We start from the raw sequence: 25,405 nt of genomic DNA on the forward strand, positions 1-25,405 counted from the left end.
ACGTCTGCAGGTGACACTCCGCCTGGACTAAATGGCACAAAATGGAGGAACGTGACAAAACGCATGGCTAAACGAGGACATAACAGGTGTAACGGCGGTCATCATCATCATCATCATCATCATCATCATCAGCCTGGCTACGCCCACTGCAGGGCAAAGGCTTCTCCCATACTTCTCCAGCAACTCCTGTCATGTACTAATTGTGGCCATGTCGTCCCTGCAAACTTCTTAATCTCATAGCAAGTACCAATATCTGAGACGCATACCAGTGCCACTAGATGAATACGGTACACAAAGATACTCAGACGAAACAATGAGACAAACCCTATCTTTTTTCGTACATTTGGTCTGTTCTTTCTTTATCTTTCTCTCTCTCTCTTTCCGTTTTGGAAGGCCAGCGCAAGCTGGCAAACCAGGCACGGGAATCAGCAATCGCCAACGGCTTTGTGGTCTAAGGGAGCCGCCCACCCTGGGAAAAGAAAGAAGAATTCACGCTAATTCTCGAAATAAATGTTCACACTCTCTCCTTTTATCAACCTAAGTCCACGTAGAGTAGGCAATCGGACTTTAGCCTGATTAACCTCCTTGTTTTTTCTTGTGTGTTTGTCAATCCTCCGTTAAAGGCACCAAAACCCCCATCTCTACGTGCCCTTTTTTTTGTTTATTACCCGTGTGCTGTCGTGCTTTTAAAATGCGCTTCGCTACAAGTTCGATTTTCACATATTGGAGAACGTGTTCCGTGCACGTCAAGTACATGAAGTCAGAAATGGCAGGCTGCACAAGGTATCGCCTTAGCTACATGAGCTCCACGACGTTAGTTTGCTTGCCAAGATTTTTAAAAAGGTTGCTAACCGCATTCAGTGGGACCTTGGTACCTGTTAGACGGCGCCAGCTACTCCTATTCTCTTCAATCAAAGATGCGCCGGAAAATATAGCTTCAAACAAAGAATGCAGAAAAGAAAAAACTGTGGTGACAGCAGTTCTAAAGTTCACATAGAGGAAACAAAAACAAGTTAATATTAAATTCTGGAGAATGAAACAAACGTGCTATGTCCGTCTTTTGTTTCTGTCATGTAGCTTTCTTTTTTTTTCTTTGCTACGATAGTTACAGTATTTCTTTCTTCTGCGTCCTTATCACTGTTTTCGTTCAATAGCTCTTCGCTGCTTATATCTTTATTTTAATTGTAGATTTGGAGATATAATGCCCTTCGGTATAGCGCGCATCCTTTACGTTGGCATTATTCAACAAACGGCAACCGAGTGGCAGACGATAACAACAACCTCGTAGCCGCAGTTTCGCAGCACCTCCTAAGGGATCCGTGCACACCACCCATCGATGTATGGTAGTTTTAGTTTTTTTCGTTAGCCAGGCGAAGGCGCCGCTCACATTTGTAGTGATGAATTCGGCGGGTGCTGGCTACGACGCTCCAGTGAAATGGGGCACGTGCCGTTGGCCAACGCTCGACCGCAGGCGGCACGGACGCGGCGACGAGGCGCTCCAGTAGATTCGCGCTCGAAGGCGGATTACGGTGCGGTCACCGCCGTTGCGCGGCCCGCGTGTTACGAAGTCGGTGTGGAGAGCAGTCGCGCAAACCGATTTCGCCACGCTGGAGGCACAAGCGCACGCTTCTTGGCCCGAGCTGTTGATGTCGCCACTTCTTAACGCCTAAATGCTGTTACGCTCAAATGTATACGACACAGCATATAGACGCGAGAATGTGTAAGCAATACGTGACAAGCACATGTGGATTTGCCGGTTGTTTGCCTCGTTTGGAGCACGTTCTTTACTCAACCTCCATGAGACGTTTGGTGGATTCGTTGATCTTCTCTTTTTTCCTTGTTGTTGTTGTTGTTGTTGTTGTTGTTGATGTTGTTGTTTGGTGAAGAAGGGCTTTGCGTGCACGCGTCGCGGCGACTAAGTGGCCGAAGTGTTCTGCTGGCCGGTGAGCACGAGGTTTAGGGTTCGTTTCCCTATCGCGGTTGCCGCAGTTGCCATGCTTGGATGGTGGCGCAATGCAAAACTGCTCCTGCTCACGTCTTTGGCTGCGTTTACGAATAAACCCTGCTGATCAAAATTTACACAGAGTTCTCAAGGGCGACGTCCCTCATAGTCGATGTGTTGACTTGGAGCAACAAACCTCATCGATGAAACAATCAATCTACCTGAAGCGGGCTGCACTTAGATGTTGGGCAGCATTATCCCACGCTTACAATATGGCAACCATGTGAAGCACGTTCAAGCCACATTTCTTATCGCCGCTCGATATCTGCGCTGCCAGATACCCGTGCTCCTCTTAGTCGAGTCAAAATATGTTGCATGCGATTACCGACTAAGCTGGTAGAGTTACACAACATACGCGAACGCTGTTTGAAGCAGTACTCAAAACGCAGGCAACCGGTGCGATGGTTCGCAGTCCGTTAGTCGTTTTATCCGAGCAGACGAAGAGATATTCGTAAGAGGCGACCTACGTCGAGGACACCCAGATGGCTTATTCTCAAGTTTAAGGCATTGATACAAGCCAGGGCGAAACTTCTCTGCGCTGCAAAGGAGCAAGCACTTCGGAACAACGTTGGTGTATTATTGCGCGAAGACTGTAGGCAGATAATACACAATGATGCATAAGTGAATTATTCTATCCTATTGACGTGACTGAGTAAATTTTGATTCGTCTGCTCGTCCATCTCGGTCCGCTCAAACGCTGTCACAAAGACGGCAGATATTTTTCGCTGACTCGAAGGAGGGAAAATTCGGGGCACGCTCGTTGGCCACAAGCTCAACCGAGCATCACGTGCAGCCGGCGTTAACAGCATTGCACTTGCTCGCTTCGACCATGGGTAGTGCTGGTACGTGGCACTTCACCTGAATGAGAACTCTGCTTTCAACGGTTTGCATGTGTCACCTATTTTTATAACTTTCAAAGCTGCCGATCAGTCACAACGCTCAGATGAATGTGGTTTCTTTTTAAGAAAAGATTATTTCTTTTTCTCTCGCCTCGAGGCCAATGACTTGAGGAGTTTATCGTTCTTCGTCCTAAGCGTCGTTCTCACATATGCTGTATAGTTACCACGAGAATGTGCGCCCGGCGCCACAGCTGTGCATTTGCGTGCTAGGCAAGCGTTATCAGCGTCTCTGCAGTCACTAGATAAAGCAACGAAGCCTGGCAGTAAAGGAACTTTGTTGGCACTAATTTCAAGTCCACTGAAGAGTACTGGCGAACTTTGCTCGTGGCAAACTTATCGCATTTGACCATGCGTTTTATGCTAACATTAAATGAAAAGAAAATATAGTATAGTATAATATCGTGAAATATTGTAAGTATTACTGCAATGCAATAAGTTAATCGTAAAACTTTCGGTGACGTTTACAGACGGCTACAGCGGCATTTTTGCAGCAGGCTGTACCTCTGGGCTTTCCATCAACCAATCACGCCCAAATGTCACAGCCACTCAATTGTTTTTTACTCATGTAAAACTCTCGCTTGGGCTAGTTGGTTCATGCTTGAATGAGTAAAGGCGAGGCGCAAAAGACCAGGACTGAGGAAGGACACAAATGACAGGACCGGCGCCGGCCCTGTCGTTTGTGTCCTTCTTCAGTCCTGGTCTTCTGCGCCTTGCCTTTACAACTTTTTACCCATACCGCCTATGAATCTAACACGCAGCATTCTGACGCTGCCCTGCTGTGCACAGGGTATTGGGTTTCACTCTCCGATGAGTCAGTCGTAGTCCGATGAGGGCAGTGTGCGAAAACGTTTGAGTGCCGCACTTTGTGTGCGCAGCTAAATAATCTCACATGGTCAGAATTATTCAGGAGCCCACAACTAAAGCGAATTTCATAGCTCGCCTGTTGTTTGTAGACGCCTGACCCCATTTGCTCAACATTTCCACATTATCGTGCTTTTTCCACTGTATTATTTCGCACAGACACGCCGCAAAGCCGGCCGACAATACCAACAATACCGCGACGTCGTGTTCTCAAAGTAGGCCAGCGAGATTGTTTTGCCATCTGTCGGCAGGCGGCTAAACCGCATAATTGAAGTGCGTTTAAAGCGAGGCGGCAACCGGGTCTCGCGCATGGAAGGAAGGAAGGAATTTTCCTTCTTCCGTGGTCTGGTAGTTTCAGAGGCCATGTTTCACTCTACCATGACCAGACAGCGGCCTGTCACCAGAATCATTTTTATGTAGAGGCCTAGGTGTAGCCTCAACGTCCTCCCTCAAGAAGCATTCCGTACAGGGTGGCCACAGTTTTTGAGGCAGCCGCTGCACTTGCATCTCAAAATACAATGGTTGTGCGGTCTCTAGCGTACAAACGGCTCATGCAAGAACCACCGCCGAAGGTTTTCATGGAGAATGCTACGCCAGCGAATCAACAGAAAGCCTGGGGTTTCACGCGCCATAACGACAATTTGATTATAAGGAACGCCTTATAGTGGGGCACTCCGGTGTAATTTTGTTCATCTGGGGTTCTTTATCGTGCACCCAAATCTAAGTGCACGGGCGTTTTTATTTATTTATTTATTTTGTACATACTGCAGTCTATACAGACCAAGCAGGTGGGCGTATTTCCGCAAACACTCATGTAGGACAAGAATAATATATGCTCTTGTGCTAGACATATGGAACAGGGAAAGGAAAAGAGCGAAGAAAAAAAGTAACAAGTTGGCATTTTTGTATTGCAAAGGACGATATTCATACTATAATAAAAATGCACTTGGATAGTCAATATCACATCAAAATAACAAGTTCTTGTCAGAACAAAATGCACTTGCATAGGCGATAACATGAATAAAAGAGGGGAAAAAATAACATTCCATATCATTGTGCAAAATACATGAGTAGTGCCTGCTCAAAATTATCAGCAGAGAAAATTTCTGAGGGTAGATCATTCCACTGAACAACTGTACGAGGAAAGAATGAATTTTTAAAGAGGTTAGTGCGTGCACGGAAAGGGAGCAAGTTGTGAGCGTGACGGTGTCGAGACGCGCGTGACAGGTAAGGTTGAATGTATGTTCGTCCATTAAATTCAAGCGACTTGTCGTACATCGTGAAAAGAAATTTTAGTCGCGCCACAGTTCTTCGTGCTTCTAAGGTAGGGATATTGTTTTCGGTCATTAGTTTTGACGGTGAATCAGTAGACCTAAACTTGTTAAAAATGAACCGTACTGCTCGCCTCTGAACCATTTCAAGCTTATGCTTATCCTTCATGTAATACGGGTCCCATACTATTGAGGCGTATTCTAGTTTTGGCAATATATAAGTTCTGTATGCTAGAAGTTTTAAATTTGAAGGTGCTGTTTTCAGTTTATGACGCAGAAAGCCAAGCTTTCGAGAGGCAGATGCACAAACGTTCGCAATGTGTTTCGACCACGATAGAGTGTTGGTAATCGTTACGCCTAGATATTTATATTCAGAGACTTCCTTTATTTGTGTACTATTGATGCAATATGGAAATGCGATAGGTTGCTTTTTGTTCGTGACACGAAGTAAGACAGTTTTGTCAGCATTTAGGGTCATAGACCAGGTCGTGCACCATTCATGAAGTCTGGCTAAGCTAGTGTTTAAGTGAACTTGATCATCACGGCAAGTAATCTCTTTAAAGACAAGACAATCATCTGCGAACAATCTGATGTTAACGTGTGGATGAATTGTGCTAGTTATATCATTAACATAGATTAGGAAAAGGATCGGGCCGAGTACGCTTCCTTGAGGTACTCCGGACGGGACTGGTAATACAGTAGAAGCATGGCCGTTAACGTCTACGAACTGGCTACGGTTTGAAAGGTAGGCTCTTATCCAATTGATGATAAATGCAGGAAGGCCGAGCTTAGTAAGTTTTTCAAGAAGTTTACCATGAGGGACGCGATCAAACGCTTTACTGAAATCAAGGAAGATAAGATCAACTTGTCCGGAAGAATCAAGCGTTAGAGCGATTTCGTGAATAGTTGTTAAAAGTTGCGTAGATGTCGACAGTTTCTTTCGAAAGCCATGCTGAAATGGGGAGAGCAAGTTATTACTTTCAAGAAAATTAGTTATATAATGAGCGATGATGTGTTCTAGTGTTTTACAGCACGTGGATGTCAACGAAATGGGACGATAGTTTTCAATGCTTAGGCGATCACCCTTCTTGTGAACTGCAATGACACGAGCCACACGCCAGTCATCAGGTAAAATCGCTGTGGTCATAGATAAAGAAAAAACAGCTGTTAAGATGTGTGCAACAGGCTCGGCGTAACGGCGAAGAAAAGAATTTGGTATGCCATCCGGTCCCCCAGAAGATTTTTCTTTAACATTAAGCAATAAGGAAAACACGCCTTCAAAAGATATAAAGTCCGACACTTGGCACAGAGAAGAAGGAGCCTCCATGGCTCTATCAGCGCGGGTGAACACAGAATGGAAATATTCATTCATTATGTTAGATATTTCCCGAGGATCGGTGATCACAATGTCGCGTTGCCTTATTTCTTGCAAATGTGTGTTTGCGCTGCTAAGATATCGCCAAAATTTATCGGGACTGGTTTTTATGTAATTAGGCAAAGTAGTGGAAAAATATTTTTGACGGGCAAAAGACAATGCGTCTGAAAGCTGGATTTGTAGGTGGCTAATAACTTCAGAATTTTTGTTCCGGCGTTTTTTGGCGCGTTTTAATCTGCGTTTTATATGAAGAATTTTTCTGTCAATCCATGGGTTTCTTCGTTGTGGTTTAATACGTTTTGTCGGCACGAAGGCATCAATACAGTAGTTAACGCAGGTCACAAACGCATGCCATAGTGAAGTAACATCAGTTTTTGGTAAGTTGTCAACCAGCTTCCAAAGTTCATCAAGGATAGATTGATCATTGGCATTAATAAAGTCTTTAACAGTTTTGCAGGGCTTAACATGCTGCCTTTCGCAACTATCAAGCCTACTACTGACCAGCACAAGCTTGTGGTCCGATATGCCCTCCTCCACTCGGACATCGAGCTCTGTCATATTTTTGCTAAGAAATACAAGATCTAAAATTGAACCAGTATCAGCATTGACACGCGTGTTTTCAAGCACAACTTGTTTCATGTCACATGCAAACATTATGTCAAGAAGAGGGCTATCGGCCAGCTGCATCTCGGGCCTGTGCAGCCAATTAACTGCGGGTAAGTTGAAATCGCCCGCCATTATAATTTTCCGGGGTTTCAGCACAGTCATATAGTCACGCAGCGAGGACAAGAATTCGGGAGGGGATGATGGTGACCTATAAACCGCACATACCAGAACTACATGTCCCCAACAATTAACTTTCAAAAACAGACTCTCATGGTTTTCGATCTGAGGAAGTATTTCTGCTGAAAACGTGCTTTTTAGAATAATCGCAATACCTCCTCCCCTCGATCCACGGTCCCGACGGTAAATCTTATGTGATGGTGATACCAGTATTTCGTTGCTAACGCCATCATGCAGCCAGGTTTCTGTGATAATTGCGATATGGGGGTCGTATCTGAAAAGAAGGCATTCAAGTTGTTCTACCTTATTTATTATACTTCTGGCATTGAAATTTAGCACTCGCAAGATTTTAGAAATGGCGCACGTGTTCTGTCACGCATTACTAGAAGTCTTGTTTTCGCGGCTCACGACAACTCGTTGAGATGTGCTGTCATCCCAAGCATAAACGCAGCCATCAAATTTCAGTTTGTCATTGATAAGAAAAGCACGTTTTCCATTTTCGACATCCCGTTTGACAGTTTCCCAAAGAAGTTTTCGTTTTCTCAGAGTTTCCCTGCTGTAATCATTCTGGATAGATATGCCACTACCCTTAAGCTTACGCACGTTTCGAAAAACGGCCTCTTTTTCCAAAAAGTCTTGGAAATATACGATAACTGGTCTTTTTCCTGGCTGTCTTCCAAGACGATGAATACGCGCGATAGATTTGCATGATTGCTGCAGTTTGTTTGAAAAGATATCATCAATGACCGATTTTCGTAACGTTTTATCATCTTCATCGTCTTGCTCTTTGACGCCAAAAACAATCAAGTTTGATCGGCGACTGCGGTCTTCAAGGTCAGCTATTTTTTCGTTCTGTTTCATAACTACTTGATCTAAAGACCGAATTTTGTCTTCTAGTGTTTGAATTTGGGAGGTTTTTCTGCTAATTTCTAGCAGTAGCTTATCGATTGCATTCAATCGTGTATTAAGAGTGGCGACGGCTTGTTCATTCGATGTAAGACGCTCCCGAATACCAGTTAGCTCAGTTAATATGCTTGCTTGCCCTGACTGAAGGCTTTCAAACATTTGTTCAACTGTGGGTCCTGGGTTTTCTTCAATGTCTCCACAGACAAGCAATTTACACACACAGAAACAGTCGTAAGCAATTGACAAGCATGTCCGTGGGCACGGCAAAACCACCAATGTAATATCGCTACTGCGGAATGTAGAAACAGACAAACTAACCTGGGGAAGGAGCATAAATCGTTTGATGAGCGGCATGATCCCTTCGGTTTCGCCGTGCCCACTGACGAAGAAATGGTGCGGACTGTCTTTTATATCCCAATCCGATGTGGTCACAGGCGGTGGTTTGGCGTGCGCAGTATGGAACATGCGCAGATGTAGGTCGGCAGATAGGAAGTGAGGAAAAGAGGAGCGGCTGTCGTCCACGTCACACACTGGGAGCACTGTCGACGAATTTGCTGTAGTCGATGAAACGGCGCTCACAAACAGCAAAACCTGGGGAAGGAGCATAAATCGTTTGATGAGCGGCATGATCCCTTCGGTTTCGCCGTGCCCACTGACGAAGAAATGGTGCGGACTGTCTTTTATATCCCAATCCGATGTGGTCACAGGCGGTGGTTTGGCGTGCGCAGTATGGAACATGCGCAGATGTAGGTCGGCAGATAGGAAGTGAGGAAAAGAGGAGCGGCTGTCGTCCACGTCACACACTGGGAGCACTGTCGACGAATTTGCTGTAGTCGATGAAACGGCGCTCACAAACAGCAAAACCTGGGGAAGGAGCATAAATCGTTTGATGAGCGGCATGATCCCTTCGGTTTCGCCGTGCCCACTTTTCGCCGTGCCCAATTTCGCCTGGTCGAAATGTGGCCTCCGTGGCTAGGAAGCGAATCTTTACCGCCAGCCAATTTTCGCACGCGCCAACAATATCAAAGTACAAGAGTACAAGTACAGGGAGGTTAACCGGAGAATACCTGCGGTGGTCTACGCACCCTGTACAGGGGATGTGGGAAAGGGGTGCATAAGATGAGAAAGCATAAAAAATAACAAAGCAATACAGAACCCAGATAAGACAAAACATCCCGTGGGTCTCCCGGAAAGATCAGAACCTCCTAGTTTTTTCTTTGAGACGTGCTATCCAGAGCAGTTGACATGCTAAGTAAACTATGCAACATTCGGTCGAGGATGGTATGGTATGGTATGGTAAAACTTTATTATTCGGTCGAGGATGCCCAGAGACCCACTTCTAATGATATATAAAACGTATGTGCGGCCCATTTAAGAATTTGGAGGCGTACTATTTTCTGGTGCGCCAGCTTATAAATTATGCCCCCTTTTGTCCTGCTTGAGCGGGAAGCCCTGCGATTGTTGTGCGTATTACCGAAAGTTGCTGCCCCCCAATGACGCATTACATCAAGAAGTCGGGTTGCTCTCAATATTAACCCGTGCACTCGTTTATCTTTATCGGGTGACCATGTTTCACCACCTAACAAATGTTATCGCACAGTGCAGGACGCGCCTGCATGTATCGGAAGTTTCTTGAACTTTATCGATCGTTCTTACTGCTGTCTGCTGTCACCGAACGTTGTGTAATCCGATTCCATACATGCGTGACGCGAATGGTGTAAAACTTTCTGGAAGATACGCGGGCATCAGCGATTACTGTGGAACCTTCTTTGACTGATGTATAAAGGCCGACGCGCTTGACCCGGCTGATCAGATTTCGACGATCGCCGACTGTGCTCGCCGCAATCGCTGTGTTTTAAGTGTAGCCTATTTTTGTGGGCACAGGTTCGCCCAATAACAGTTAGTTTCGCCATTCACAGTATTGTTACTGCGTTCTTCACCGTCACTACTATGTGACAATATCGTGTAGATTTGGTTTGCTGATGGAACAAACATTCCTAAATTTGTGTGAATCCGCTATTACAAGATTGGAAAACATAATATTTCTTCAGCTTGCAATATTCTTCGGGGTGCACTGGTCTTAGCTTCATACACCACAGGTACTTTTTTTACGGACATTGATCAATCCCTTAAGTATACGTATCGCGGAAGTGGCACCTATTTGTGATGTGCGAGTCTAGAAATCATCTATGGTGACATCTACCCAAACACCGCAATACTTCTCTCTCATAATGCATTAAATGGCCTATTACAAGACCATTTAGTGAGATTAGCTAGAAATACGGTCATTGTGGCAGACGCAATCACCAATGACCTGCTTTAGACTGGTCAATCGCAATCAGGATTCTCTACTTCTTATCCGTATTTCTGGCTGAATTTCTGGTTAGCCGTACGCAAACTAAATTAATCGATATCGGCGGTATCCATAATAACAGATTATTTATCTTTGTGCTCATATCTCACCTCAAATAGTGGAACTAACCTTTTACGCACATTTCACTTTTTATTGTTTGCCCACATAAGTTTACTTAGATTGGTTTGGATGCCTGGGCATAAGAGATTGTTCATGAACGAAATGGCTGACATTCTCGCGAGAGCGGCGCCCAATGGCCCTGTACAATAATTACTTCCTACATTAGCTTACCGAACTAAAGCTATATTCACGAGATATGCAATAGTTAACGACTTTTTGAACGCAGCTATAGCCAATTTTTCAGAATATCGACACCTCCTATTCCCTTTGCAGAAAAATTCCTTCCGCACCAGAAAAACTGAAGTAATTTTTACCCGATTACACTGTCGAATACCAGTTTTAAATTTATATCGTCACAAGGCTGGTCTGGCGCCCTCCCCTCTGTGCTCAATCTGTGGATAAGATGAAAGCATATATTATTTTTTCTTATTCTGTTGCCGTTTTCCTTATTTAAGGACAAACACTTAACAATCAAGGCTTACACAGCTTGGTTTAGGTTTTTCCATTCTAAATATTCTTTCTCTAGGAGCATCCTTGCCTGGAAACTGCCACAGCGATGTTTGCTCAGCTGTGGAGGAACTTATAGTTGGTTCAGTAAGGTTTTCTTAAGTTCTTCATACGTTATTCTTATTCATTTCCTCCTGACAATTTTACAATTTTTTTTAGTATTAACGAAAGTTTCCTAATGCCATCTAAATCTTGTCCAATGCCCCGCACTGTATGTGCGCCATGATTGGAGGAAAACCAAACCAAATCAAACCCCTTCGTAGATATGACCCATGTTTTGAGGCAGCAGCAATAACAACAACAACAACAACAGCAGCACTCAGTTTATCGAGACTGTCATGGCAACCTTTACGTGGCATTTCAAATAACGCCGCTCGTGGACGTAATCGGGTAGTGGAGGCACGATATACGGCACAGCGTACCACGGAGTCGCAACCGCTTGAACGTTGCTGGAGCCAGCATGTCTTACCCGCATCTCGCCGACAACTTTCACCGTGTCTCTGGACGAAGATGGACAGAGGCCAGCGCCAGGTGTACCTGCGCAGCACGTTATACAATCACGCTCCTTCACAGGAAGAGCAGGCGAGGATGTTAACAAGTGGCTCACGCACTACGCTAGGTTGTGACGCTACAACCTTTAGTACTCCGTCACCCAGCTTGAAAACGATGTATTGCATTAGACTGATACAACGCTGATATAGTACAAAAACCACGAAGATTCGTTAACGACATGGGAGCGCTTTGTTGGGGAAGTTGAGAATTGTCCTGGCGACTCCAATGGCAAAAGGAAACACGAGGAGCGAACAGTAGCTCAAAGTGTTCAAACTCTTGGAGAAACATCCACTATATATATATATATATATATATATATATATATATATATATATATATATATATAGAAGAAAGCCTCAAACTGGCAAGATAGTAGATTTTAGGATGTTTTAGGAAGACCGAGCATGACATCTTTTTAAGGAATTTACAAAAGATGTCTGCAATTTCTTTACAGGCAGGGAACACCTCGATTCCTTCTCAGATGTCGTACTTGATTGCCGTACATTTGAGACGAAAACACGTCGCGTTGCGCCAAAATTTGTACTGCCGGCAAACGCGACAACCTTTACCAGCGTCTATGCAAGCCCGTCCGCCGACCTTTCGTCTGCTGTCCGTCAGATAGAGCGCGAAAAACTGCTGTGACGCGAAATGACTGGCCTGCGACAACATGCCTATTCCTCGCAACACACGACGCTCTCCTTGGCGACCGTCGGTGTGCGCCACGGAAGTGAACCCGGGAGGAGCGTCGCGGCCACGTCAGGGCATATATGTGTACGAACAGCGATGCGGGGTACACCCCGGGCGATTGACACGGAGGCCGACAATTCCTTTGCGTGCTCAGCAGGCTGAGCCACCTTTTACTCTGTTCAACGACCTCCCACGGCTGAGCGCTTTGAGCAACAGTTCGTCGGTCGTCCTTTGTGCTACGGCTGCGGTGGCGTGGGCCACATTGCGGGGTTCTGCAATCGCCGCCAACCACCGAGTTACGACCGATCCACGACGTCTGGCCGGCCACGCGTTCCACTTTCCGTCACGCACACTCGCCCTCGCACACATTTCCCGGAAGCATTTCTCACCAGCTCCCGGGGACGCTGCGGAATCGTTCCCCGGCCTCCGATCGCAGCTTGACGCCATCACATGCTCCTGGCGTAAGCCGGTCACCGTCTCTGCCGCGTCGCTGTCCGTCACCAACTCCGGAATACTAGTCAACGCGGCCGCCGGAGGTGAGCTCGCTAGAAAATCTTCGATATACCTCCACTCATTTGTGTGCTTAAGAATAACGTGTTTGCACTAATTGACAGTGTTTCAACAATGGCCTTAGTGGGTACGGAAGCAACCGTTACAGCGATGAGTCTTGCGTTTAAATGCCTCCTATATAGGAGGAAAAGTTACGTTTTGCTGGGACCGTGTCAGTGCGTTTTACGGAGTGAATGGAGAGTTGTTGCATGCTGTCGGGGTTTTTATTGTAGACTGTAGCTTGGGTTCTGTCCATGACTTAGTCGTGGGCCTTGATTTTTTTTTTAAAACTGTCTGGTGGCATTGTTGACTGGCGAACGGGAAAAAGTGTTGTAGGCGCGAACCTTTGGGCTGTGTTTATGAAAGCCCCGCCGTATCACGAAAGTGCGCTTTTTGTGTACAAACATGCAATCGCGCCCCGTTAACTGCTGTGCGTGTTTCAGTCGACTGTTCTCTTACCGATGACGGAAAGTCAGCAGCGTCCGGCGGCCGACGACTCGGCGCGGCTTCGGCCAATCGCGTGAGGCAAAACTGAACGCAAACTGAGCGCGCGTTTCGAACCGATCTCCGACGGCACCCCAGCTGATCTCTTCATGCTGTGCAGTGCACAAAGCATGAATGCAGGCTGAAATGCAGCAAGACATCTGCTTCACACCAAGTTCCATATTCAAACTCTATTGCCTAGTAGATTAGAAAAAATGCAGAGCATGTAAAACAATGGTGACAAATAGCAGCAAAGGTGGCCACACATGCATCTTTAAGGTGTCTGCTGCCGGAACCATAGCCGGCCAGGCTGCCCAGAATATGTTTACTTCGTAGGAGGGCAGTGGCTAGCCACAAAAGCTTCCTGTCGTCGGTCACGTGTGAAGGTTCGCGTAGAAACAAGCAAGGAAAATCTGCACACAAATAAAAAATTCAGGAAAACAAACTGTGCATATTGAAACTTCAGTTAGCAATAAGTGCCAAGCAAGAAGTTTGACTCGCACTACGAACAAATTTAGGCCCTCTTTTCTCTTAAAGTACTGGGCGTCTAAGGTAGCTATATGATGATGTTTAAAACTGGTATATTTTCTGGCAAATAGTAATTCAAATGCATAGGATAGTCAGACAGGGAAGTGCCTTCCCAGTAATATATACGGAGTTTTGTTGCTAAAGAGGCACTAATAAATTTATAAAATGGCATACTGTCTTTCACGCTTCGCATTGTTAAGCCGAAAGTGAGCTCGACGTTTTGCCCTTTCAAGCTGTCAACTTTCGTTCATACTTAAACATGACATAGTATAGGGCAAGCTGGTACCACGCAAATTACTGGTGACCAAGCATCACAAATCAATACTTCTTGAGCTGTATTCTGGGTAAATCACTTTTCTTCAAATTATCTTCAGCCGACAGTAATTGGCTGAAGTCCATCACAACAGCAAAGCGCGACGCTGGATGATACGGCATACAAGAGTAGAGCATACCTCATGACGTACTCAAGCGAGAATTCCCTCCCCCCCAAAGTCCAAAAATATTTGTAGAGATTGCGAAATTATCATTGCATGTATTGCCTCGGGTACCCCTGAGCATCTATGTAACTAGCCATTAAGAAATTACTACACTCAAAATCCTGTACTCAAGTAATGACCCAGGCTGAATAATTTCACACAGAAACGCACACCTTGCGGAAGGTCGAACGTGGCAGCCAAATTAAAGAGCGAAGGTAAATAAGTCACTAAATTATGATATATCTAATTAATATTTTTGAAATATATGACAAAAGGTAGCACAGATAAAATACAGCTATGACAAAATTTTGCAGAGGATCTTGACATGATGTAGGAACCTGCAGCATCATACCTGTCTTACACGCACACGCATGTACTTCCGCACAACATTGTGCGATCCCCTCACAATAAGGCTTTAAAAAAAATTCGCCGACGATTGCGACATTCCCTAATGCGAAATTTGAGCGCAACTGTATACGTGTTCTCACTTCGCGGTATATTGGATGGCGCCGACAATCTGTCTCGAGTGGCACGTTGCAAACGGATCGAAATGTGGCGCGACTGCCTCGATAATCGGCAGATGGTGAGCTGTGGCGCGTGAGTGACGCGTGGGTACCATTCACATCAGCCGCCGCAGGCGGACCTTCGCTCACGCAGCGCTTTGTTTCCATAGAGACGGCGCGCGCTACTCTGGCGCCATCTCGTAGCCATCGTCGCCGCAAAGCCCGTCTTGCGTGGCACTACACTTTTTCTTCCTATGCCCTCCTCCTCCACTTTCCTCCTCACGCTCTCTTCTCTATTGCCGTCTTTGATCTTCTGCTGCGCTCCGCATTCGCGTTTATCCTTCGCTGCGTTCGTTCGCTCGGTTACGAAGGACAAAGCCGGCACTAGCTGCAGGAACGGGCGCCTAGGAACTGCGCTCCAAAAGCAGTCGACGCAACTTACCTGGGAGGATTTATTCAGCAGGCGCGAAACCATGTTAGCAAAGCCAAATTAAAGATTCTTCTTGTATGGAAGCCTTAGCCGATGTTTTGTCAAACGTTGCGACAAAGCATACCCACTGCAGTGCACACAAATAATCGATATTAGAATCCGTGTTGACGACGTACAGTAATTTACTGTAAAGAAACTACATAACACAGAGAACGTTTCAGAAGGCATCACTTATTGAATGCTGGCTCAAATACATTTGTGGATCAGGAAAGCAAGCTGTAACCTAACCATTGTAACGACTGCTTATTCATGTAAGGAATACTGAAAAATGGAGACACAACATACTTAATTTGTGAGTTCTTATGCAGCCCCACCGAAGTTGACACTGACTACCTAGAGTGTTTTTCTAAGTTTTGTAGGGCTTAATGAAACTAAGTAGTAGCAGAAGTAAACTGTACAGCTCTGCAACACTTATGCTGAGAAACTGGAAGTAACGGCGGCAGCGTATTGTAGATCACTACAAAAATTAAGCGCTTGTAGGCTACAAACTAGATATTTTTCCGTGAAGTAACCCCTGATCTTAACCCATTTATAGAGCACTGCAAGAACTATAGAGGGCTACAGTGCACTGACTTACGCTGAAGATAATGATGAGGTCTGTCATACAGGAAGCACCAGCAGACAATAAGGATGTCGAGTAAGAGAGCATTGAGTCAGCTAAAGAGAGATTTGCAACTACAGATGAAAAAAAAACAGCCATTCATTGATAAACGACAAGCAGTCCTGACTGCGATCACAAATAAGGCACCTACTACAAGCTTTGCAGCTTATTTTGACCAGTGTACCAGCGCAATTTTTACGGCAGTGACCGAGTGCACATGACATGGTACGACACAAATAATAATTCCAGTGATTGGCAAAGATCTGAAAAAAACAGCATATTCCGGGTCTCTTAAGTTAGCTTTGCCGCACCATAGCACTGCTACGCGTTGAAGCATATTAGGAGTTTAAACGAGCCATTATCACGGCGCATAGTTACACATTTGCGCTCTCACCCACTGCTGTCACGGTACGAGCCCAATATTTAGGTAGTGGCTGTGGTGTTTTCAGCCCTTCTGCCGCCAAACTTGCGAGCGCGTAGCTATTGCTGTAGAAACAATTCGAAATTTCAAAAAAAAAACATGAACTGCATGAATGTTGGTTTGATAAGCAAAATATTACTTTCTTACATTTAGGGCTCTGCTTGTCGCCGCAGTACACACTGCAACGTCAGAAACAGCTTTGAATGGCTTACAGCACATTCATGAGATGTCTCTGTGCTCGTATGTGAGAGGAGACGGTGGGTGCACGCGTGTATAATTAAGAAACACATACTAGGCCACGTCATAATGGCCCGTTTCCATATGCTGTGCATGCTTCACAAGTAACACAATTACACTGCAGTGAAGCAAACTTTAGAATTAACAACGATTCTAGAATTTTGCCCCAACCCGCCGTGGTTGCTCAGTGGCTATGGTGTTAGGCTGCTGAGCGCGAGGTCGCGGGATCGAATCCCGGCCACGGCGGCCGCATTTCGATGAGGGCGAAATGCGGAAACACCCGTGTACTTAGATTTAGGTACTCGTTAAAGAATCCCAGGTGGTCGAAATTTCCGGAGTGCTCCACTACGGCGTGCCTCATAATCAGAAAGTGGTTTTGGCACGTAAAACCCCATAATCAAAAAAGAAAGAACCTTGCCAGTGATATTTTTTTTGTTTCTACGAAGCAAGAACGCTGAAAGCCGTATAGTCACACGCACGCACGCAGGCGCACGCACGTGTAAGGCGCACGCGAAGCTGTAACCCATGCAAGAAGGATATGACCCAAAATAGGGAGAGCTAAGTCTGGTCCCTGATTATACAGCCAGCGCGTCCTCTTTGAATCCACTCCTTCTGATTGTTCCGGGCTACGTTAACCTTAAACAAACTGCAAAGCCCTGGTACAAAAAAAAAATTTTTTTGCAAAATACCGGTTGGGCAGAAAGATCTCGAGTACCATCAATTGCCGCGGTTAACGTTTTAATTATGAAACAGCTCAAAATCATTGAGACATAATCGATGGAAAGTCAAGTGCAAAGGGTTTCATATAGCGGAAAATGTGTTACCCGAACGTGCGACGCACAAAGAGGCATCGGGAACAACGCAGGCGGCGAGCTCAGATCCCGCCATTGTGGCGGCGAACCAGATCACTAATAGTGAGCCCGATCCCGATGGCACGCGAAAAAATTTGGAAGACGCTTAAGCGTCGCCTTTAAGAATGGAACGCTATAGTATTCAAAGATCCCTGACTGCATCTCACGCTTCCCGCCAACTGCAGTTTGCGTAACTGTAATGTTTACTTGATGGATGGGTGGATAGATGAGTAAGTGGATGGACGGATGGATGGGTGGATGGATAGATGGATGCTATGAGCGTCCCCTTTGGAACGGGCTGGTGGGTTGCACCATCGAGCTCTCGTTACTATATTGCCTAATGTCCACCCTATGCTAAACAAGAAAAAAAAAACGAAAAAAAAAGAGACGATGAATTCCCATCACCAAACTTTCTGAACCCCTTTTGTGAACTTTGTTTTTGTACGCCTCCGTTGTTTGTCGTTTCAATAATGTTTACTTTCCACCTGCTCTCGCTGAACACAAGAACTTCAAGGAGGTCAGAGGTGCCTAAATCGACCGCTGTGCAGATATCTTCACATTCCAATAAAACGGGCTCAATCGTTTCCCTAGCTTTACCGCAGCAAGCACATGCTTCTTCTTCCTTCTTATATCTCGCTTTATAGGTGCGTGTTCTAAGGCATCCCGATCTCGCTTCGAAAAGTAATGAGCTTCCCTTTGAGTTATCATAAATTTTTTTCTTTCCTGATTTCGTTTTTTCCTCGTAAGTAATTACTCATAGCTGGTTTCTTTTCAATTGCCGCCACCCGTGAGATTATCTTAGCCTCTCTGACTTTCTGCTTGACGTTCTTTGTGGCTGTGTTGCTCACCTTACCGGTCGCAGACTTACTGGTAAGCATCCTAGTTCTTTTCCTCCACTGTGAATCAGAGTTATTCCTGTAAAAATATCTTAACACTCTCCCAGCCCATTTGCCTTCTTCCATATTTCTCTGTCGTTCTTCATAATCAATTTTACTGTGAGACTTCAAAGCTTCTCCAGCCCATATCACCCTGCACAGTTTCATTTGTAGTCTTCCCGTGAAGCCCCTATGCGAGGCCTCCCACTGACCTTTGGTTGCCATCGAGTCCTGATTGTACCCCTGATTTCAAGCAAACAACCGCATTTCCAAATGTAAGTCCTGGAACCATTACACCTTTCCACATACCCCGTAGCACATCGTACCTATTGTATCACCATAGCGCTTTGCGTTTCATTATAGCCGCATTTCTCTTCCCCTTTACTGTTATTGTTTTTTTCTGTTTCCATATATCTACTGCCTTCATTTATCCATGTACCAAGGTATTTATGTTCTTTTACCCGAGGTATTTCCTGGCCCTGTATTGACACTGTCTGTTCACTGTTTTCATTGAATGCCATAACATCTGTTCTTTTAACGCTACACTTCAGACCTAAATTCTCGCCTTCCTGTCCACTGAGAGCCAGAGGTTGCAAATCACTTTGCTTTTTAGCTACCAACACGCTGTCGTCCGCATAAAACAAACCTGGAAACTTCTGCTCTACTACTGTATTTGCCTATTTGTATAAGAGATTAAACACGATATTACTTCCTTCTAGCACCCTTTCCATCGTCACCATCTATATCATAAACAGTAGTGGGGATAAAGGGCACCCATGCCTCAGTCTTTGATACGAACTTTCTCCTCGCTCCTCATCCCTTCCCATTCAACGCAAACGGTATTTTCTAGGTAAATATCTCTCAAAAGCTGTAGACAATCGTCGCCTACGCCTTTGCCTTCCAGAATACCGCGCAAAATGTTGTGGTCTACGTTGTGATACGTTCCTGCAATGTCTAAAAAGGCCACATATAACGGTCTCCTTTCTACTCTAGATATTTTAGTACCCTGAGCAAGGACAAATAAGTTATCATCCTAACGTCTACCTATTCTGAAGTCATTCTGAAGTTCTTCCAAAATGCCATTATTCTGTGCCATGCTTGCAGCTTTAATTTAATTGCCTGCATTGCTAGCCTACATATGGTCAACGGTTTATACGAGTGAATTCTGTCTTTCTCCCCCTACCTTTATAAATTAAATTCATTCTACTTTGTCGCCATTTGTCTGGTATTCGTCTGTTTAACTTTTTTTCTACTGTTTTCAACAGAGATTCCTTAATTTTTGGTCCTAGTTCATTAATCAGCCTAACGGGAACCTCGTCTAGCCCTGTGGCTGTGCGCTTATAAATTTTCTTTTCGGCTTTCTTCCAGTTGAAATTTGTCAGCACCAGCTCCTTTTCTATCTGGTTCTCCTCATGCTCTTTTTTTCCTCATACACAACCTCGTCATTGCCTTGGAAAGATTCGGCTGTTATCTTCCGGATGTAACTTAATGCCGCGTCCCCTTCCAGTTTGTTTCTATCTTCGTCTAGGATATTGTTGTACTGTGACAGACTTCCGGCCTAACAAGTTTATGTGGTTCCGAAATATTCTAGGTCCGGCTTTTTTTTTCTCGCCTATTTCTGACCACCAACAATCACTTTAAGCTTTTGTCTTTGCTTCAACCAGTATTTGAACCAGCATTTGAACCACAGATATTTTCTCCCGCCATATTTCCCATTTTCCGGCTACTTCATCCTGCGGCAACTGCGCTTCTTTCTTTTTCTTTTTTGCCCGCCTTCGCTCTCGGTATGCTTTCTGTCGTTCGGCGATATCTTCCTGTACCTCCCTGTTTCACCAGCTTTTTGGTTTCTTTTTTCCTTTTCAACGAGCATGTTGCTTCTCTTGTCGTATTTCTGTCGTTATTACAGTTAGAAGCTCAATATATTCCCACTCTTTGCTTGGCCATTTGCTAAGTTCTTCCTCGACTCTTGTGACTATATTTGTTATTTGTTCAGCGTTCCAATTTGGACCGGACATTTTGCGCTCCTTGCTATCTGTCCCAACTACATATACCATTTTCAAAATGGTGCGTTTATGGTCACTCCCTATGCTGCTATACCCTGCCTCGTCAATGACCATTTCTCTCAGCGTATCGTTAATTCCTTCTGTTATCAGACAGTAATCAATAGTCGATTGTCGGTTTCCCACTTCCCACGATGGATGGATTGGATGGAAGGTAGGAGTGTCCCCTTTGAAACGGGGTGATGGCTGTTGCCACCATGCTCAGCTTTTTATTTTTGTTTAACTGTCTTGTAAGTTATTAAAATTCGCCACTTTCTTTAAATACTTGTTCCTGCACTTTTAACCTTATGTCACCTTCTTTTTTGAGGCACCAATCCTTCAATCACGTTTTGCTGATTTCCACCGTATATTTATTTAAATGACTATTGTTATCTATGAATCCTAGGGACTCAGGAAGCATGACTGTGCCCGCATCGACATCGGGATGGATACTATCTCGTTTTAGTATTTCATTTATTCATTCACAAAAATTTATTGGAGTCCTGAAGCCCGGTCTTTTCAGACCGAGGCGGGCCGCATCCACGTCGGCACCGCCAGGCCAAGCCTTATGGCGTCATCGTGGACCCTCTGGACAGCCCATAGTTGATCTTGATATGAAGAGCTTGATATCATCTTGTGCCAGTAAAGCCATTTTTTTCGGGGTCGGCGAGAGTCGCGGGACAGCCCGCCAGCATGTCTCTGATGTCAATGGTGCCATCGCACACGTTACATTCTTTCCTAATTTCTCTTTCAGGGTGAATATTATTTATGAAATGCGGAGAGGGGTACGTGCCGGTTTGCAGTAAACGTAGCGTGACTGCCTGAGCCCTGTTCAATTTTACGTGTGGCAGTGGGAATTGCCTACGCCCCAAGTAGTAATATTTAGTGATGTCGTTGTAAGCTAGTAAGTGATCTTTATGCTCCCCGGAATGGTAGTGGGCGTCGGTTCGGTTCTGACCGGCACGGCAAGCAAGTCCTCGTGCCAGGTCGTTCGTCACCTTGTTGAGGTTGGGCCGAGTCTCGTCCACTTGTCCCATACGTGCAGGAAACCATCGGATTTCAGTTTTGATAGTTTCGACCTTGTCGATAATTTTAGCCGCAGTCCCAGCGACATAGCCTTTGTCAAAGCTCTTGATTGCTGCTTTGTTATCACTATAGATGAAAGACCATTTACAGTTCCTGATGGCTACAGCAATCGCGGCTTGCTCCGCCACCGTGGAATCCTTAGTGAAGATGGTGACGGGGTCCCGTACCTCGCCCCGGTTGTCGACCACCACGGCCGTGTAGGCCTCTTTGCCTTTGACCCAGGCAGCGTCTACAAGGGCCGCCTGTTGTCCTAGCTGTATGAGGTGTTCTATTGTTTCTACTGATTTACCCCACACAGTACATGTGTCTTCTTCTTCGTTATATTTCTTTTATAGCTGCGCGTTCTAAGACATCCTGACCTAGCTTCAAAGAACAGGGCACTGCCTCTTGAGTCATCATAAAAAGTTCCCTTCCTGATCTGCTGTTTCGAGTATCGATGTAATTCCACACTATGCTTCTTTTCCATTGAATTTATGAAATTTTCACCTTCCGCGTTCTTAACCTGTCATTTAATGCTCTGTCTTTCTTCGTCATCGTGTCTGGCATACTTACTGGTTAGCTTCTTAGTTCTTTTCCGCCATCGTGAGTCAATGCTCTTTCTACATAGGTACAGGGGCGTAGCCAGGGGGGGGGCTTATGGGGCTTCAGCCCCCCCCGAAATTTTTTCGTGCTGTCCATGCAGCGCCGACCAAAGCGACACCCGGCGCCGGAAATCACTCTGGATTTTGTCTAGAATGTCTTTTTGACGCTCGAAAAGACATTTAACCGCGAAGATTGCAAACTCGGGCTGGATTTCGTGGCAACACCCATACACCGGGAGTCACATAACGCCAAGCAGTCCCATCCGAGCACAAAGTTTCAAGGGCGCAATGGTGAGCGGGCTCGCCGCGGCATCTCACTGAGGCCACGGAATCTATAGAGCGCATGGATATCAATTGCGAAACCTTATGGCTATAAATCTCATAAGCTCTTGATGTGAAGGGTGCATTGACATTTCCAAAGTTGTGCTTTAGATTTTCAATTGCGGAACTTTGTGGGTTTAATGTTGTTATAAACATTTGACGCCAAAGGTCTATTGACTTTTCTAAAGTCTTACATCGGAACATACAACGAGACAAGCCAAATCAACACACTAGCAGACGAGTTGACAAAGCAGGCAGCGAGGTCCAATGAGACGAAGCGTTGGGGTGGTTCATTTGTGCCATCACGTCACATAAAAAAATATCAACATTTTTTTTAACCTAAGCCAGAACATCCATGTCAAGACACTAAAGCCAGCCAAAGTAAATACGTTCTTATTTATTTTTTCTACTTTGACTTTTATTCGCGAGGACACATTGAGCTTCTTCAATTTTTTTTTTGTTCTCGCTACCCTACCCGCGGGCTGCCAGAGCCAACCAGAGCGCATACATTTTTCTCGTATGGCCCCGACCACCGTGCGGTACACTTCGGTGCGCGTTCGGTTTGCTCTGGCCGAGTGGATTTTCACCGGACAGAGTTTTGGACGCTTTCTGGCTAGCAGACGAGAAAAAAAAAAACAATGGTCGCTCGCCGCCATCACTGTGGGGACTCGAAGGATTGCACCGCATTGCTTGAGCGGAACCTTTCCGGAAAGTCTGGGATACTGAGCAGTATGCGTATGGTTCTCAGTGGACCAAGCGTCTCATGTTTTCTTCGGTATTCCTTCCGTAGCCCCATTAGGTGCCCGAAGTAGGCATTAGATTCTGGCCAAGATGCTTTCCTATGCGTTTTTTTTTTCATTTCGGTGCCTCCGCCTCACAGAAAAAAAAATACATTGTTGCGGCGCAGCGAATTGTCGCATGGTGAAAGTTCGATTTTGATACTTCTTTTGCGGAAAGTAATGGGCGACGGGACGCTTCAGTTGCCGGATACGTTTATTATATTGCCGCGAATCTATGCAGTGCTTGCTCACTCTTCAAGTCTGCCGCCATGCGACGCAAGGCGCGCCCAGTTGAGACGCGCCACGCAACGCAAGACGCGCTGCCGCCATCAGACGCAAGACGCACCCAGTTGAGACGCGCCAAGACGCGCTTTAAATTGAGCGCACACGACGGCGGCGGGCATTCTGTTCGACGACCGCCGAGCACGCTGGTCGCCTCGCCGTCGCCGGGTAGTTCAGGGCATTGTGGGCGCAAGTCAGCCCAATAAACAGTCTTCTTTTGGCAAACCTTTGTCCGTCCTCATCGTCCCTGCGACCGCCGTCACCACTACGTGACAATATTATTGCGAAAGCAATTATATGGACACTCCAGGCGCATTCCTGCCATCGCCCTCATGTTTCGTATAAAGTCCAAGGGTGATAACATCGTGACCACGCGCTGCATACTGTATGTGCGAGTGAAAGCGTAGGAGGGGAGTTGGAATGGGTGAGCCGACGATGGTGGCTCAGTCTTGTGTGCGCAAAGGAGAAAAGCGGGGAGCAAGCGCGCCGCCTTCTGTCGCGCGCAATACATCGGGGGGAGTGGATGGAATGGGGGCGGAATCTAGGATTCTGTGAATCTATGATTGTGCAGCATGTTTATTTGCCTTGTTTGAGGCATTATATACAGTTACTTCTTTATTACAGTATTATATACGCATTATACAGTTATTACAGTTATACAGTTATTAGACGCATTATATACAGTTAGCTTATACAGTTACATACATAAACTCATTGGAGACTTATACGTATACTTAAATATCTTGTTGCGAGGTTTTGTGTATACATGCAGTGAACTTTGTTTCCAGTGACACTTTTTTTTCCTTTATCAAGCCGTATTTTCGCATTTGCCTATCCCATTGTATCTTTGCATTTCTAATGTACGAGGGCAAGTCAAATGAAAGTGAGCCTACCCTAACCGCGCAATAATGGGTCGGTTCATTATCTGCGAAGCATGCGCGTAGGAGAACGGCATGTCTCATTTACAAAAGTGACACGCAGGTGTGAAGATAAATGTTCTTTAATGCCCTCATACACTGGGTTGAATATGGTTGCGTCACCTAATGGACACTTCAAAAGTTGAACAACTCGGTTTCGCGAAGTTTTTGACAGCTGAAGGTATTTCCAAAACAGAAATAATCACCATATGACTGCCGTGTACGTTGAACACTGCATTTCATTGACCACTGTGAAGCGTTGGAGCAAACGGTTCAAAGGACGTTGCAAAGACATTCCAAGACCGGGCCAAAACCATCGTGCAATCACCCCCCACACAATTTCAAAGGTTCATGAGCTGCTGAAACAAGAACGGAGGATAAGCATCGATGAACTGGCAGACCGTCTGAACATCAGTCATGGTTCGGTTCCCGCCGTAATTCATGAGCTTCTCGGTTATCGCCTCTTTGGTGCGCAAGGATCCCCAAGATTTTTATCCATCGCGAGAAGACGGAGAAGTTTCGCGCTGCCTTGACTCATCTGATCGGGTATCACAATGAGCATGACGACTTCTTGTTTGCAACTGTGATCGGGGACGAACCTTGGTGCCACTAATACGAGCCTGAAACACGACGGCAAAGCTTACAGCGGAAACATTCGAATTTACCACGCCCAAAGAACGTAAAGGCCATCATTTCCGCTGGAAAGGTGTTGTTGACTTTTTTTGTCGATCGACAGGGTCCATTACTGACAGAATTTGCTAAATCTTGAGAGGCTATCAATTGTTTCCGATATTGTGAAACGCCAGAACTGCAGCGTGTCGCAATCAAGAACGAACAACGTGGAAAATTGACGAATGGGGTCATCTTGTTCCACGACAATGCCTGTCCCCACGTCGCTTATGTGGTTAATACAAAACTGGCAAAGTTCAAGTGGGAAACGCTGCAACATCTGCCATACAGCTCAGACCTGTCACCTTGCGACTTCTACATTTTGGGGCAACCGAAAAAAGAGCTCAAGGGAACCAGATACAGACTTTTTGAAGCATTAACCCAAGGAGTTTTATAAGACG

General features: G+C 45.5%; 1 protein-coding gene across 1 annotated transcript in view; it reads left to right on the forward strand.

Annotated features, from left to right (window-relative positions):
- Positions 1-12,736: 12,736 nt before the first annotated feature.
- LOC135911708 (very long chain fatty acid elongase AAEL008004-like) overlaps positions 12,737-25,405 on the forward strand; it is a 32,491-nt gene continuing 19,822 nt past the window's right edge. The window contains exon 1 of the mRNA XM_065444061.2: positions 12,737-12,852. The gene's annotated coding sequence lies outside the window, so the exon portion shown is untranslated. The remainder of the gene's footprint in view (positions 12,853-25,405) is intronic.

This window comes from Dermacentor albipictus, chromosome 5 (assembly GCF_038994185.2).
Source record: "Dermacentor albipictus isolate Rhodes 1998 colony chromosome 5, USDA_Dalb.pri_finalv2, whole genome shotgun sequence".
NCBI classification, from domain to species: domain Eukaryota; kingdom Metazoa; phylum Arthropoda; class Arachnida; order Ixodida; family Ixodidae; genus Dermacentor; species Dermacentor albipictus.